At 41.3% G+C, this 12,890-nt stretch overlaps 1 pseudogene; it reads left to right on the top strand.

The window, feature by feature from the left end:
• Positions 1-12,890, top strand: part of LOC116147104 (non-histone chromosomal protein HMG-14-like) — a 35,188-nt pseudogene that overhangs the window by 19,980 nt on the left and 2,318 nt on the right.

Genomic DNA, 12,890 nt, shown 5'->3' with positions numbered 1-12,890 from the left:
AGACTAATAATAAAATGGACACAAGACAGGCTAACAGGAGAAAAAGAACCAAATTTTTATTTGTGTACGCAGAGGTCTCCTAGAAATGAGACCTAGTAAGTGACCAAAGCAGGCAGCTTTTATACTTTTTAGACGAAAAACCAATAAAATTGTGAGGAATTGACAAGACAAACTTTTTTTTGGGTGCTTAATTAGTAAAGAATCTCAACAGAGTTTCAGCTCCAGGTAGTAAATAAACGAAGTAACAAGGTTTGTTTATCCAAGCTTTTCAGTTCTGAATTCCCCATCTCTGGTGATAAGACTGTCCTACCTTCAGATGAAAGGAGTGCACCTTTCACAAGAGATTAATTTCTTTCTTTCAGGCAAACAGAGAGGAGAGTCAGGGTCCCTTTTGCATTGGCTTGGTCTTAAGTAACTTTAATTCAAAATAATTAATATGCAGTTGAGGCACATTTGGGGGTGGCCTGCTCAGGGCCACCATATTACAATGTTACCTGCCATATTGAAACTGTTCCACTATTTGTATTAAACAGACTCATGTCATTATACATTGGATTCTTCCAGGGTGATGCTTACTTAAGCATTTTTAAAGCTGAATCTAGGAAACAGTGAGGGTGAAAGCCCAACTCTACTATGTTTCCATCACCCCAGGGCACAGGGAGTCATCCCCGAAGAGTCACTCAGAGAGGACCTAGTAACTCACTGAAGACCGAGGTCAGAGAGCGGAGCCCTGAAGTACAAAGCAGCTCACCTGGAGGAGGAGTCACGGTCATCTGAGCTGGTCAGGTGTGCTACATGGGAGGGCATCAGGTATAATACACTTGTACTGAGCATTCTACCAGGGAGGCTTATTAAGACCTGTTTTCTGACTAGTAGTGTAGGGTGTGTGGGTCACCTACACATGTCCTCTGAATTTAAAAGAACACTTATTATTTCACACAGTTTAGCTATTAAGTATATTCTTGGGGGGGGGGTTGGGGGAGGTAATTAGGTTCATTTATTTATTTATAGAGGAGGTACTGGGATTGAACCCAGCACATTGTGCATGCTAAGCATGCGCTGTATCACTTTAGCTATATTCTCCCCCTCTAATATATTCTTAATTTTGGGAAACTTCCCATCCCTGGATAGTAACATCAGTTAATTATCTGGTCTACAATTGATTAATTACATACCTCATTCTCTAACTTTGACCTAGAAAAAGCACTGAAGGATTCTGTGTCTTTTTAGATATCAGTATTAAAACAGAACTACTTATGTCACATTTGATTCTTATATCCAACAAAAGAGTCACTACTTCTTAAGTAATGCAAGAAAAGAACTAAAGAAAATTTGGCTAGTCTACTCTGTAAAATTATATTACCTGATGTGTGTAAATCGGATCATTATGCTGTACACCTTAAACTTAGACAGTGCTATATGTCAATAAAACTGGAAGGAAGGAAAAGAGGACATATTTTATAAGTACACAAAGGAAGAAAAAATATGTTATCAGATTTTCATGCAGAGTACACTCACTGAGTTAAGTGGACATGTCACTTCAACAAATGGGGCTAAAGTCTCTGGGACATCCTGGTAATTTATACTGATTGCAATTTGGCTGGAAAAGAGAAAGGGAGACCAAAATTGGAGAATAACCTGAGGCATTCTCATCACAAAATAGCTGAGGAGAGGACAAAGACCCAAGTCTCCCTAGATTTCCTAGAAACATCCTACAGAATGATTTCTATTCTCCACAAAAAAATGGTTTTTCTAATGTAAAAATCTGCAATGTTGAAGCAATGGGTCAATACATGCTTGAAGAAAAGGACCTCAGAGGAAGGTTCAGTCTGGCTGACTTTTAAATGAAAGTCCAGGACATGCCACCGTACCTACTTGACTATCCTCCAGCTTCATAATTTGCTCGTCACTACCATCTCCACGTGAATATCCTGCTGCCTGCCACCTCAGTCCCTGGCATAAGGCCCAGACGCACTGGGGAATCTAGTCTTCTTGTCTGGACTTTTAAGATACTGGCATCTAAGCAGCAGTGCTCAAGAAAGTAGGTTCAGAACTGGACTTCAAGGGTTGTCATGGGCTTCGTTGTGTCTGCCCCACAGATATGTTAGAGTCCTAACCCCCAGTGCCTCAGAACGTGACCTTATTAGGAAAGATGGTCTTTATATAGATAATCGAGTTAAAATGAGGTCAGTAGAGTGGGCCCTAATCCAGTATGACTAGTGTCCTTTTTGTAAAAGGGAAAATCTGGACACAGAGTCATGCACAGAGGGAAGATCATGTGAAGACACAGAGAGAACGCAGTTTACAAGCCAAGGATTGCCTGAGGCTACCAGAGAGTAGGAGAGAGGAATGAAATAGATTGTCCCTCACACCCCTTGGAAGGAACCAACCCTGCCACACCTTGAGTTTAGACTTCTAGCCTCAGGAACTGTCAGAAGATAAATTTATGTTTTTTAAGGCACCAAGTTTGTGGCTTTATTATGGTGGCCCTAAGACTGATATGGCGTAGTGAAACTCAACTCTCAGATTTGATGGAATTGAGGCCAGAGAGGTCATATGTCTTGCTCAGAACCACAGCTACCATCAGGGACAAAACTAGAACTGGTCACAGTGAGCAGACCATGGTGTACAGAGTCCCACTTTAATGGAAAGTTAAATACACAGCCTGCTGTATTTCTGGGGGGTGTGTGTGTGTGTGTGTGTGTGTGTGTGTGTAATGTTTTAGTAAATGGGGATCACCTTTCGTCACTTTGCAGTAAGTCACCGTAAACTGTTTAGCACTCTAAATTAATGAAATATACATTCCTATTAATATTATCTCAATTTATAAAGACCTAAGCAGGGCTGGCCATGGGCCAAACTCTGAAGGAAAGTTTTCTTTTTTCCCCCTTTCTATCCACCGTTCAGTCCTCTGTGCTCCATTTAGGAGCCTGATGTGCTCTGGCTGCCCCAGGCTCACTGAGATGCTGCGTTCCAGGGCTGCTCTCACAGGAGAGTAGATGCCCTCTTATCCCAGTGAGACTGAGACAAGCGGTAACTGGTCATTTCATTGAAAAGGTGAATTAAAGCAAGGAAACGATAATAAAAAATAATATATACCCTAAACATTTTATCTTAAAACATAGAAATGAAAACAAAAATTGCCAATCTTTTGATGTAAGACAGTGACAGGGCACGTGGCCAGCTGGAATGCTACCTACTATAAGATACCCTTTCTTGCAGCTAGGTGTGACCACGTGATTAAGGACTGACCAATGGGATATAAGTGGAATTATTGTGCAGTAGCCTCTGGGAACCTCCTTTAAAAGAAAGTTGGTGCCTGTCCTCTGCTTCTCCCAATTTTTATCCTTCTTTGTCCATTCTTCCGTCTTGCTGCTGGGTGCCTGGAGTTCTCACCTTTATCTTACAGACCAGGAGGATGAAGGCCACATTCTAGGATGGGCAGTGCTGTTAGCTGTTATTTTGAGTCATTGTTACTTGCAACTGAATTTAATCCTAACTGACACAAGACACAAGACCTTTCCTTTGAATGTTTCAACTAGTTAGAGTTCTGTGTGCTATCACTGCAAAAATCATACTCAAAATAAATCACCTATGATTTCCTGTTTTGGCTTCTTTAAAATGGGATTTCTCGACCCCATTCATATTTTGGATGAAGTAATTCTTTGCTGTTTGAGGCTGTCCTGTGCATTGTAGGATGTTTAGTAGCATCTCTGTTCTTTATCCACTAGATGCCAGTAACAACTCCCCAATCATGACAACCAAAATGACAGTCTAAATATCTGCTGGGGAGTAAAATGTACCTTTGAAGATATGGTGAGAATTTTAAGACACTATCACGACAAGGTAATATACAATTAAAAAAACAATTTCTGAATTATTTACAGTTGCTTCACCTACACCTAATTCAAGGATATTTTTGTTTTGTTTTTATCGATTTGTCTTTTAGCAAGTCTTTCCAAAGCATTTGACACAATTCTCATCTAAACAGCTTTATGTTTTTACATTTATGTTTATGCTCTCTTTCCATTTTTAATTAAAATAAAACTGGAGACTCGCATAACAGGCTTGTGAACACACACAGTTGAGTTTTGGTGAGAATACAACTTGACTTACGGAAAATAGTCTACAAGAGAGAAGTCTGTCTACAACCAGTGAGTGATTGATCTGCTGTGGGATTTGTTCAGAGAGAAAGGAGAGGGTCCTCTGTTTGTGAGTTGTTTAAATGGAGGTTGGCAGAGTGAGTTTTTGCTGTTTTTATCACCCATTTTCTGACAGAAAATCAAACCCAAGAAAACTGATTCATCTGAACAAAAGTATTACTGGGCACCCACTGTGTTGAAGGTTGGGTACCAAATAACAAAGAAGACATTGTACTTGACCACAAAAATATACAGTTTACTGGGGGGAGGTAGACAATTACAATTCAGTGCTATGATGGGCCAGTGAAGAGCACTGGATCTGGAGTCAGACTGCCCGTGTTGCAAACATAGTTCCGCCATTTCCATGTGACCTTGACCAGGGGGATAATAATGGTACCCACTTTTAGTGCTATAAAAGATTAAATGTTTTTTTCTATATAAAGCATTTAGAACACTGATTGGTATCTAAGCATTTACTGTTGAAGGAAACCAGATTATGTCACCCATAATATGGCTCTTTGAAATAAAAATCATTTTGAGATAAGCCAGTTAAGATATAGCTGTCTTTCCTTTCTCTTTTTCTACCTAAAGGTGGGGTATGCATTCTCCTTTATTGGAAATGGCTCTAGACTCATCAGCCCAGAGATAGTGATGCAGGAAATCGGATGTGGGGTGTAAGGAGGGCCGAGTCCCAGTTCTCGGATGAGCCCTGGGGATGTGCCCTGCCAAGTGTGGGTCCTTGGCTTTGCGCAAGAAAGAATTCAAGTGCGAGCCACTATTGAGTAAAGGTAGATTTATTTAGAGAGATACATACTGCATAGTGTAAGGCAAGAGAAAGGTAAGGAAAGAGGTGTTGGAATTGGGTGCTTAGGTTAAAGTAAAAGTAGGTACACACTCCACAGACAGTGCGGGCCGTCTCCAAAGGGGAGAGAGAGCACAAAGGGCAACCAGGCATGGTGGTGTCACTTTTTGTGGTCTCAATAGCTTCACATGCCCACAGGTGGGATCAATCCAACTGCCCTGGGGAAGGGGCTGGCATTCCCAGGGATTGGGCCACCGCCCATTCTTTGGCCTTTTGTGGTTAGCCTTGGGGCTGTCATGGTGCCTGCGGGCATGTTATTTGATCATGCTGTTACAGTGAGCATATAATGAAGCTCAAGGTCTATTAGAAGTCAAACCTCTTAATCCTCAAGGCCAACTAGGAGGGGACTCTTCCACCAATTTGGTTGCTGTCATTCCTTGAGTGGCTGTGACCTGCCCCCTTCCCTCCTGTCTCATTGGCCCCTGAGGAATCTAGAAAGAAACTTTATTTCATTAGGTTTTTCCCATTATTTATCTTCCCACTCTTTGCCCATGGGGCACCCTGTGTCATGTGTCTATGAGATGGGGTGCCCCTCCACCCCCAGGCCTGAGGGTGGAGATGAAGTGCACCTGTATCATGTGTCTCTTTGAGAACGGGTGCCCCTCCATACACAGACCTGGGGTTGGAGGTGAAGTGCACCCATATCATGTGTCTGTTAAAGGGGTGCACATCCATACACAGGTCTGGGGATGGATGTGCACCCGTATTTTGGGTCTGTTTTACGTGTACAAATAAATACACTGGTCTGTGTATGTATATGTATATATATAATATGTATATTATATAATATATGTATGTATTCAAATATAATATATACATATATACATATATAATGTTGGGTACGTGTGTATCCGAACACGTCAGTGTATGGATATGTATAATATATGTATTACGTATACACATGTCTGTGTATGGATATGTATGATATGTATATTATATAATATATACATGTATATAAACATATACTATATAATGTAATATATACATATATTATGTTATATATACACATGTATTATATGAGACATATATGTATAAAGCATGTATATTATAGAGGTGTACATCCACCTCCAGGCCTAACTTAGACCTCAGCTCATATGAGGGACAAATTATCTTTCATTTATTTATTTATTTATTTATTTATTTATTTATTTACTTACTTAGTTAGTTAAAGGTAGATTTATTTAGAGATACATCAAGAGGCAAGAGAAAGGCCATGAGTTGTGGGGTTTGGGTGCTCAGATTAGAGTAAAAGTAGGTACACACTCCATAGACAGGGTGGGGGCCATCTTTGAAGAGGGAGAGAGATGCGGTGGTGGCCGCGAGGTTCACTGTTGCCAGTTTTTATGGGCTCCCTTGCTTTATATGTTAATAAGTGGAAGGATCAGTCTAACTTATCTGGGGAAAGGGCTGGGATTCTCAGGAAATTGGCCATTTCCCACTCTTTGACCTTTTGTGGCTAGCCTTGGGACTGTCGTGGCGCCTGTGGGCGTGTTATTCACCATGCCAATATATTACAATGGGCATATAATGACACTCATGGTCTACAAGAAGTCAAAACTCCTACCATTTTGAGCCTCAAGTCCTACTGGGGATTGAATCTTTCACCATTCTGGTATCAATTGCTGTGTTATTCCTTGAATGGCTGTGCCCTGCCCCCTTCCTGTCTTATTCCCTTCTCAGAGATTTTACTCCCATAGTCTTATGGAGTTGTAATGGGGGATGGTCTGTCTTCTGAAACTACTTTCAGGCTGAGTAGGGGCATTGGCCCTGCCTATCAAGGAGTAAAAAATCTCTGAATGCCTAATCTAGGGGCCCAGGGGCAGGACAGCCTTTTGTTTTTGGGTCCAGAGAGCTGAGCGTATGGGCTGGAATCTTTGCATAGCCATCACTTGACCTGGGGACTATTGTAATCCACTGTTTCCATAGACTTCTGATGAATTTTTTTGAAGATGAAGCACCTTTGTAACAACTTGACAGTCTGTAACAACAAAAAGACTTAACAGGCTTGGTTGAACATCTGTAATTGATAGAGATTTGTTTGTAATTACTAGAATTAGGGCTGATTATATTTAACAAATTAAATAATCCTAGAAAAATTACCTTAATATCCGAGATATCTCAGATTTTCTTTAAAGCATCTTAAAGTTAGCTGGGGCTACAAAGAACTTTTTGAATTTGTTAGCTATTTAAAATCCTGACTATGCATGGAACCTTTTACTTTTTTTCATAGTTTTTTTTTTATGAAACTCTTACTGCAAACATACATCTTTCTTTCCTACTGTATACTGAAATACTTATTTTAGGAGCTTTAATTACATATATTATCATTGTAACCCTCAAAAACCTTAAGTCTCTGGCAGAAACCATTTCCTGACTGGAAACTTATGTTTTAGGTTTTTTTTTTTTTCCTCTTTCCTAAACCAAAGGTAGATAAACTTAGATTTGCCCAGCAATTAATGTTTTAAAATTTTATAAATGACACAGATAGTCAGTGAACGTTTTAACTTAGTTTTAAGTTTTAAGTACCAAAATTTGGAGAGACACTTTTAGGTAGATACTTTCAAAAGAAAACTCCTATAGAGTTTACCCCAAATCTGTTATTTTGTTTACTTTTTAAAAGTTTTTTTACATTGAGTTACCTCTTTTGTTGACAACTTTGTAACAGATACAATAAAGTTTTGCTTGCCCTCTAGTAAGCCTGGGCCCAACCGCACTATCATACTTAACACTGAGGTCTCTAAAGACGTGTATATTAATTAAACCAACAAGCTTAAGCTATCGGTATCAATACCGATACCAGTACTGAATCCTTTTTAGATAACGTGAACCTGAAATTTATTTTGGCCAATTTTCTCTATGTTTGAGTATTTATAGAAGTACTTAATTTCCTTTCAGCCAGTTAAAGAGCTGTTTTACCATTTAATTGTGCCAATACCATACATCTGTGACATACAAACCAGACACCTTATAGTTTTCATTTTAAAATTTTAGTCATGAGTCAGATACAACAAATTAAAACCCATTGGCTACAGAAGAGGTTGGATTCAAACTGGGGTTTTTGGCAGATAGAACAAATCAAAGTTGCCCATCTAGATGACTAAGCCTTTTTACTAATATTTATGAAAAAGAGATAAAATTTTTACTTGTCCTTAGCAATTAAGTTCCAAATTATTTACCTCTCCCCCTCCCTTTTTTTTGAAATTTGCATTTTAAAATGATGGTGAGATCAGAGTTCCTGGAGAAGGCAAGGTAGAATATTTGTATCTCAAAGGCATAGGAAGGCAAGTTTCTCCTAGAAAGACTGTTTTTTAAAGGCCAGGAAAAAAAGCCTCTCTCTCTTTTTTTTTTTTTTTTTTTTTTTTATATTTAAGATAAATACATAGGGGAGGTGTTGGGAGTGGTGGAAGGGTTGGTGGGCTTTGTATCCTTTTTGGAGCCACACCTCTGGTCCTGTAAAGACTAGATTTGTAAAACAAAGAGTTTTGTTTTTTCTCATTTAGCTTAGGGGAGAGATTTCCATAAAATTTTATTAGGCTCCGAATTTTGGCTATGGTCAATTTAGTCCAACCGATGGCCTCCCATTTGGCCATCTATTTATGAACACTTTTGAGGAGCCTTCCTGGGCTTGAGAAGTTTTTTAATTTAGGCTCTTGGTTTGGCCTTTGATCTGAAGAGGCTTGCCTGTAGCCTCACGTGGTCCCATTTCTGATGATAATCTGACAATAGTAGCTCTGTCAGGGACCTCAGTTTCCCAGACAGCAGGGTTTACTTGAGAATCAGTATGGGGTGGAAGGGAGACCTGTTCTGGCTTGGAACTGAGGCAGGCTCCCAAAGCCAAGAATAGATTTTTTTTTTTTTTTGGTGCGTTTCTTTCATGTAAGGGTCTTTGAATGGGATTATTTCTTGGGATTTACTGAGCAAGTAGGTCCTTTCCAAACGAGGGGATGGGGCACAGCCACCAGCAAAAACTCCCGTGTAAAAGTAAATTTTTAGTAAGCATCTTGTTTGGGGCCTTCTATTGATCCCCATTATTACACAGGATTGGGAGGACAAGGGTCCAGGGAAATCAGTCAGCACACGTAGGTGGCTCCCTTATCTAATAAGAAGACGACTTTTTTACCTGCCACGTCAAGGGTTCCCCAAGGCTCCACCGGAGAAATGACCCGGTGTCCTCTGGGAAGCCAGGGAGGGTCCCGGGCCCCCTCAGTCTTTAGTATCTCAGTCATTGGTTTGGGAGCCCCAAGCCCCCTTCGGGACTGGGGGCAGTCCTGCTTCCAGTGGCCTTTTTGCATATGGGGCAGGGTCCTGGTGGACTTTTCCCATACATGGGGCATTTGTTTTTCCAGTGGCCCTTCTGACTACTTAAAGCAGGTCCCTTTTAGGCGAGACAGTGGCTCTGATGCAGGCATCCTGGATCCTGTCCTCACCATGGGTTTTGGTGGAGGGTAACTCTGAGGTGGTGCAGAGATGAAGGCTGCCACTGAGAATTGCGCCTTTCGCTGTTGTCCCTGAATCCTTTTTGCCTCTTTAGCCATGTCTCTATTAAATACGTTAAACACCAGATCCATGAGCTGATTCATGGGGATCTTGGATCCCCAGCTGCCCAGAAGGGGCCGTAGGGGTAGATGATTGGGAAGACCTCTCCAGTGGGGTCCTTCCCAACAGGAAGCAATGGAAGGATAAAAAAAAAAAAAATCTCCTAGTAAGATCCCTGGCCTTGGGGCTTCCAGATCCCACAAAGCCCTTCCAGTTCTATGTTCATGAGAGAGGAGGAATAGCCTTGGGGGTCCTCACCCAATGGCTGGGTCCTACCCAACAGCCTATGGGATACCTCTCCATGCAGCTAGATCCCACTGCTCGAGGCTGGCCTTCCTGCCTAAGAGTGTTGGGAGCCCTCTCCACTCTCCTGGAGGAAGCTTTTAAGCTAACTCTGGGGGCCCCTATACAAGCATACACTAACCATCAAGTTTCTGACCTTTAAATGGCAATGGACATTTCTGGCTCTCAGATGCTCGGCTTCTTCAGTATCAGGCATTATTACTGGAAAACCCAGATGTCGCTGTCTCTGTGGCACACTCAATCCAGCTACACACTATTACCATCACCAGAGGAGTCTCTTCCCTTTCACCTATGTCATGAGACCCATCCATTTCTCTAGGAGCTAGAACAGGTCTCAGCGACCAAGGCCTGGAAAACCCTGATGAGATCTGGTTCACCAATGGGAGCCACATATTCTTTGAACCTCTTAGTGATCTGCGACTGCTTTCCAAGCAACACTCCAGTGAGACTGTTCCATCGCCCTAGGGGACTATGGATCCCTGTTAGATAAACCTCTTTCTTAAATGTCTCCTGGTTCAAATCTTTTCTCTTTTAGGGCCCCCACCAGACTGTTTTTAAACACTAATTGAAAATGTCTCTGACATTAGGGTCCCCCTTTTGACTCCTCCTTTAGTTCACTGGACTAACACTGCGACATCTGCTTTCTAAAACCTAAACCAACAGAAAGCACAGAAATCAATGTTTTTTAAGACCCTTGTTTGTCCCTCTTGTCCTTTGGCTAGGATTAGCTCTATATATTTGACCTCTATCTTTTCAAACTTCTTATGAAAAGTGTTTCTTCTTGTCTAGAGATAAACTTCAGATAATGATATAACAAGGTAATCAAGCAACCAGCCAAGACCACTTAGATACAAGCCCCTCGATGAACACTGACCCTGCACTCACATCCTGCCCAAGGACAGCCAGCTAGTCTGGGACCCCAGCGAGCTCCATCATCACCCCAGATGAGCAGGAAGTAGCTAGAGCGGTCCTCGCTCTCCACGTCCCCAAGATTTGGGGTCTTACGACTAGAGGAGGGACTCATTGGTAGCTTAGATTGAAATGAGCATTGGGCAAAGGGAGAGGAAGGGGAAAGGAAAAGGAAAAATCCAGAATGCAAGACACCTGAGCTCTCAATCGACTAGAGTGCAGGGAATCTGAGTTGTTAATCAGTCAATCAGACACCAGGCCTGGGGGTGGAGGGTCACCCTGTGTCATGTGTCTACGAGCAGATGGGTTTCCCCTCCACCCCTGGGCCCAGGGGGCAGAGGTACACTCTCTGTCATGTGTCTATGAGACAGGGTGAGCCTCCACCCCCAGGCCTGGGGGGTGCATACACTCAATTTGATCTCCTTTAGAAAACACTCAGGCTCCTAAAAGAATTATTGTTTACATTAACAAATAATTGTTCCCTAGTTTACTGAAAGTAACTTGACATTAGGATATGATTATTAACTTTAAAGGATTGAAGTTTTTTTCAACGTTCTTTATAGTTTTGTATTTTTAATTAAAAAATCCTGTTGCTGCTGATATCTTTACATTCACTGTTTTCATCATATTTGAGACTTTGGCATACAAGGGCTCATTTGATTATCATTGTCTCTTCCCCTTTTCTCTATTTGAAAATGTATAAATACTTTTATCTTATCTAGCTTGTACATGAAATTCCACACATAAGTAATTAGTCCCCTCCTGCAGGTATTTTTTTTAAAGTTTTAATCATAATTAAAAGATTATTGGCTTCATTTCCATAAGCCATTCACTCTAAGTAGTTATTTATAAAACTGAATTCTTAAGGCATATGCCATTAACCCTACTGATAAGGAACAACACAGCAAAAATTATATACAAGTAGATCGACAGCATTGTAGAGCAAGGCTTTTATCTGTTTGTTCTTTTGTAATTAAATTTTTCCCAGCTGTTTTATTCCAGTTTTGTTCTTGGCTATTAGATTTCTGGGTTTCCTTTTTGGCCACTAGAGGTCCACCCCACCTATCTTGAGAACATGCCCGCCTTTGTTAGAGTTCTGCTGTTTGGGGCTTGCCTGAATGTGTCCAGCATGTAATGCATCTTTTCATGCGTTGATTCATTAATTCATTCAGCATCTGTTCATCACTGCTCTGATGCTGCTTTCATAGGAGGAGAGAGTTGTGAATTCCTCCCTGTATCTGCCTCTTTCCTATCCAGCCTGTATATAGAGGACTCCGCATCCTACCTCCACGGGTCCTTACTCTATCAGACATCTCCTATCCTCTCTCTTCCTTCTCCCTTTGCCTCTCTTCTCTGTTCTCCACTCATCATCACGTTAACTTGCTAATAAGGCTCCCATCCTAAAACCCTTCTTCACCCTGGTTTCCTCTGGCCACTCTTCAAAGTCTCACCACCCATTCACTGATGGTTCTTACAGGGTCCTTAGTGTTTCCTCTGTCACCTCCCACTGCTTCTCCGCTTGGACTCCATTAAAACTGCCCTAATGAAACACTGACATCCTTGATGCTTCCTCTCTTTCTCTTCATACAGAGTGATTACTGAGTCCTGAGGCCCCACCTCTTTAATAGTTCTAGAATCTGGTTGCTTTCCTCCTGGTCTCTCCTTCATTCAGGCCCTAGTTGCTTCTTATCTGATTACACCTACAACCTCCAAGTGGCCACATGGCATTAGTCTTGTTCCTCTCCAACATTCTCCACCCTCCCACCAGTGATCTTACTAAAGCATATCTAATCATGTCACCAGCTTGCTAAACTCCTTCCATCATTCCCTGAACCTTCAGATGAAGCCCAAATCCCTATTAATCTCTGGGTTTGCAGAAAGCAAAAGTGACAATTCCAAATACGTGAGATCTATTACTTCTAACCTTAAAAAAAAAAAAATCAAGAGAAGAACAGTACAGATACCATTAGAGGACAGTGCTTCTTCCCCATGCCTGATGTTTTCTTCCGTATGAAGAGATACTTTTTAGGGTAAAACTTCCTACCCGCTCCATCCTCTAACCACACATTTCTCTACTATATCCCATCAACTGCTCCACCTCCCACTCACCTCCAAGAAGAAAAATATGTTATTTGTGA

Source organism: Camelus dromedarius, chromosome 1 (genome assembly GCF_036321535.1).
Source record: "Camelus dromedarius isolate mCamDro1 chromosome 1, mCamDro1.pat, whole genome shotgun sequence".
Lineage (NCBI taxonomy): Eukaryota > Metazoa > Chordata > Mammalia > Artiodactyla > Camelidae > Camelus > Camelus dromedarius.
This window is presented reverse-complemented; position numbering and strand designations above follow the sequence as displayed.